Source organism: Cylas formicarius, unplaced genomic scaffold (assembly GCF_029955315.1).
Source record: "Cylas formicarius isolate icCylForm1 unplaced genomic scaffold, icCylForm1.1 PGA_scaffold_4__25_contigs__length_36172078, whole genome shotgun sequence".
NCBI classification, from domain to species: Eukaryota; Metazoa; Arthropoda; class Insecta; order Coleoptera; family Brentidae; genus Cylas; species Cylas formicarius.
In genome coordinates this window covers 396159-401545 of record NW_026844334.1, presented here as the reverse complement: position 1 = coordinate 401545, position 5387 = coordinate 396159, and positions in this window count along the sequence as shown.

Below are 5387 nucleotides of genomic sequence, written 5' to 3'. Positions count from 1 at the left end.
CTGTGCAAGGCTGCTGCATAACTCCAGAGAAGTTCGCCAATATTTAACTGAACGGTTTGATGGAAAATACATTGGGACTTACAGTGAAACCCCTTGGCCTCCAAGGTCCCCGGACTTAACTCCCTTGGACTTTTTCTTATGGGGCTACATAAAAAATGAGGTATTCAAAGAATGTTTTGACAACGAGGAACAATTACGTCAATCAGTACGAGCAGCGTTTAATAAAATTACTCCTGAAATGTTAAGTCGTGTTTTGGAGTCTACCGTGAGACGGGCGTACTTATGCCTAGAAAATGGAGGTCATTTATTCGAACATTTGTTATAGAATTTGTTTTTCATTAACTTGTTGGATTTAGTTGTTATGTTAAATGAACAGTTAGAGTTAGTAAATAAATAAACACATTAACTCGAACTTGTCAACCATTTTCTTTTGCCTTTCATCGTTCGGATCTCATGGCCTACTACAATAAAATACTAGAAATGTATTAAAAAGCCATTTTTCTGGATAAAAACATAAGTAACCGTATTGTATCGTACATCGTTGAATTCGCAATGAAAAGCACAACCTAATACTGTGTGTACTTTTTTTCCGTCCCATAAGAAAAATCAAAGTTGATGGTGGTTCCATGGAATCGAAACGCTGTAATGAAAATTTGTTAACGTCAATTTGGAGAGATTAAAAAGTGCCAATGGAAAAGTGTTTTCCGTTTTTTCATATCTTTTCAAATAGCTTTAAAAAATAATAAAAACGAAATCGCAATATTTCGGTTTTTCTCGGATATTTCCGGAACGGCTTGGAATTTTCAAATTTGTAAAACGGGATCTTGTTCGGTATCAAAATGCGCAACTTTTGTCTAATTTAACCGACACTGTATCTCTTATAGTTTCCGAGATCCCCATGCTGTGCATCCTTATCTTGGACACACTGTATATATATATATATATATATATATATATATATATATATATATATATATATATATATATATATATATATATATATATATATATATATATATATATATATATATATATATATATATATATATATATATATATATATATATATATATATATATAACTATAAGATAAATGAACCGTATTAGTCAATCGAAATATCAATATTGAACCCGGGAATAATTTTTATATATAAAAAATCGGCCCCAAATGCAGGGGTCGGTGGTTTCTACTGCCGTTACTTAAAAACCCGTCGTTAAACGAGAAAAGACCTGATGAGGTCCGCCCGACCCCGCTCCAATCTTTTCCCTAATCGAATTCTTACTCCCCCAGATGTTTCGAACCATTATTATGCTGATCGAGCTATGATAGAGGGATTACACCGGCAATAAAACCGGCAGTGATACATATCAATGCAACCTCAATATGGTGCCGCTGCTGCCGCTCTAATTTATGACCCGAGAGCGGGCTGGTGACGTCGGCGAACCCGCCCCCTTGACACCGACGTCCCGAATAATTTAATATTTTAAGGGAACTCTCACACGTACGAACGTATGTTGTTGTTTCTGAGACGGTAATGGATCGACGAGGAAAAACATCCACCTTCGGTCGTCTTCAGTAAAGAAAACGCGGCAATCCAGTGCGATTTTAATTTTTGAACTCCTTTTTTGTTTTGCCAACGTGATAACAGCGATAAGGAGAAGGTGAAACTTTGTGAAGTAGAAGTTTTGGAGGGGTTCAGCGCGACTGCCTTTTGAAAAAGGAGTAACAAAGTGCTATTTTAATTTTTGAACTCCTTTTTCCTTTTGTCAACGCGATAACAGCGATAAGGAAAAGGCGGAGCTTTCGGAAATACAGTTTTTAGAGGAGTTCAACTAGACTAGTTTTTAAGGATCACCCGGGTTCTTCAAAACCTCCATCCAACCATCTTCAGTATAGAAAAGTGTGATTTTAGTTTTTGAACTCCTTTTTCCTTTTGTCAACGCGATAACAGCGATAAGGAAAAGGCGGAGCTTTCGGAAGTAGAAGTTTTAAAGCAGTTCAGCTCGACTGCTTTTTGAAAAAGGAGTAACAAAGTGCTATTTTAATTTCTGAACTCCTTTTTCGTTTTGTCAGCGCGATAACTGCCATAAGGAGGAAACGGAGCTTTCAGAAATAAAGTTTTTAGAGGAGTTCAACTTTTTAAGGATCGCCCGGTGTCTACAAAATCTCCATCCAATCATCTTCAGTACAGAAAAAACCGTAATCCAGGGCGATTTTAATTTTTGAACTCCTTTTTGTTTTTATCGACGTGATTAAAGCGATAAGGAGAAGGCGGAGCTTTCAGAAGTACAATTTTTAGAGAAGTTGCCTTTTGAAAAAGTTGTTCCATAGTGAGACTTTAATTAGGAGGAGGAGGAGGCTTTTGCAAGTGGAGCGAACTTTGAGAAAGGTTTTTAACCTTTTTGAAGTCTGTGTTTGAGTCACCCGCGTTCTTCAAAACCTCCATTCAACTATCGTCAGTACAGAAAAAGCGGTAACCGAGTGCGATTTTAATTTTTGAACTCCTTTTCCGTTTTGTCCACCTGATGATTGCGATAAGGAGGAAACGGAGCTTTCAGAAGTACAGTTTTTAGAGGAGTTCAACCCGACTACCTTTTTGAGGACCCCCGGGTTCTTCACAACCTCCATCCAGTACAGAAAAAGCGGTAACCCACTGCGATGTTAATAGTAGAACTCCCTTTTCCTTTTGATAACAGCGATAAGGAAAACGCGGAGCTTTCGGAAGTACAATTTTTTAGAAGAGTTCAGTTCGACTTCGTTTTGAAAAAGAAGTTCCCCAGTGAGATTTTAATTTTTGAACTCCTTTTTCGTTGGGAGTTGAGTTCAACATTTTTGAGGTCTGTGTTAGAGTCACTTGGCGTGTTTTGTGATTCCTTGTGTTAGTAATCATGGTTTACAATAACAGCTGCAAACTCTCAAAAATTCTTATTACAATCTCATTTTAATTTTTTTAACTAATTAACGACATTTTTTAAATTAAATTCCGTTTCCAATGATGAATCACGTATCTATACCTAAACCGTTTCGTTTTTGAAATAAAAGTATCACTGAAAACGTCTTTTATTGTGAATAATGCCAAAATAATCCAGTTTTCAGGGAAACTTGCTCTTATTTTAGAATTTTAGATTTAGAATGTGTTCGCTGTAAAAAATGCACTGTACAACACTTTTTTTTATCTCGTAGCCAAATCTAATGGTTTGACCAATATACAGTACTTCTCTAAGCTATGCCCAAAATTTTAAATTTCCACTGGCACCAGTATCATAGTAATAGAAATTTAATTGAAGCCATGTTTGATGAAATTTGATGATTTTGATGTATTAGTAATTTTGTAGATATTCCTAGCAATGAATTTATTGTATATTCTTGCACAACATAGAATTTGCGCTTTTAAACACTAAATGTTTTTCGAAATTTCCCAAAAGAAAACTGCGTCTTTTATGTGTCAAACTGATTTGTTGAAACCACTGAATCTGCCAAAAAAAAAAAGAGGTACAGGTACAAAAAAGTAATTTGTTTTTCAAAATATTACATTTTCTTTCACCGTTGAGTTAGAAAATAGAGTTTTTTGAATATATCGGGTTTGGATCTTCGAAAACTTTTCAGTTATTTTTTCAAAGAGACTTGGGCCTGTCGGCTATTTCAAAGCATGACTGACTGGTCTGATTCTTTTGTTTTATTCAATTCAATTCAATTCAATTGTTTTATTCAAACGTAAATATAGAAAAATAATAAAATATTCGAAAATATACCCCAAATTAAACGAAACTGACGTGGTAAAGTAACGCTTCCCGCACACTGGATCGCTGGGTAATTAGATATTTTACAGACGGGAGTAGAAAAATACATTTTTATAAAAACAAAATATTACTTTGCTTCTATTCATTATTAAAAGTCGATAAGATTAAAAATGCAAAAGAAACTCTCCACAAGCTCATGCAGTGGAATAGAAAAAAAATCAAAATGTACAAACTGTCAGAATTTTCAATCATGCCGACTTGATGATGAATAGAAGCAAAACCACGTAAGTAATGTTTTGTTTTTATAAAAATGTATTTATTTATCTGGTCTTTTCCTTCCTGTGAGCTGATTTTTTTACAGGTTTTGTCAAAATGTTGCAAAAAAAGTATCAGTCTTAAAAAGTTTTTCCCACTAGGGTGCTCTTTGAAAAAACTAGGTTGTCCTTAAGAATTAATAGTTCATTACATTGCTATTTGCCATTAGACATTAGACAAGTAACGAAAAGTTTCATCTACAATTTTTCCCATGATCAGGTGACAGGTCACAGCCTCCTAGACACAATTTTCAAAAATTAAATAAAAACTTAAAAAAACAAAAAGAAATGACGAAAGCCGTCTTATCTTATGTAGAATGATTTCCTGAATCCAAAAATACGCAAAAACAAAGGTTTCGCCATTTAAAAATCGAAAGTTACTGCACACATTGTCAAAAAATTGGACATTGAGCGTATATGCACTATCTCAAGCCGTTTGAAAGTTATAGAATGTTCCCGCTTTCTTGTATCTTGTTTTTTATTTTATTTTATTTTTATATTTGTTATTTTTTTATTCTATTCATAAGGTTTTGTCTTTGTCTTTTTTTCGCATTTTTTCATTCATATAGGTTAGGTTAAAGGTTGTCAGACCCTTATTCGACTAAGCAATAACAACAACTGCCCGCAGTCGCAATTTGGCGTGCTCTTTTACAATTTCGGGTGGTGGGGGGATACCCCAGATTCTGTTTTGCCACGGTGTATCCTAAACGTCTCGGAACTGGAAAAAAAAAGGACAACCCGGTTCGGAGGCTCTCCGTCTTCGTCTGTACGTATATACGGCGCGCCAGGGCAATGAATCTTCCCCCGGGACACATCGACATCGATTATTTGGTCCATTTGTTTCGCGCGAAACGGCCGAAGATTTATATATCTCGCTCGTATTGACTTCCGGGCGGCATCTGCGTCCAGTTAGAAGTCGCATTAACCGAAAAGTCCTCCTTTTAAACATGGCAATATAATAATAATAATGTTTATTTCCATTGACTTTTAACAAAAGTATCGGTCAACAAGTAAAAAAAAAAACATTAGAACACTAAAATACAAACTTTAAAAACAGATACCTACAAACACACAAAGGCAACTTATTATATAGTCTTATTGGTAAAATCATAGGGCTAACTTATGATTTGGTACCTGCAAGATTAGCTCTAAAATTGTAATCTTCATCAATTCTGGTCATGCAGTAATTAGATAGATTCCTCCTTACGTAAATTATGATACCTAATATAAAGAAAGTGGGAACAGGGTTCTACAAGAGTGACTACGAGAAATTTAAGGAGCCATTTGGGCCTGTCTTATATACAGTACCAGCTGTACTATTTTTCTTCCTGTG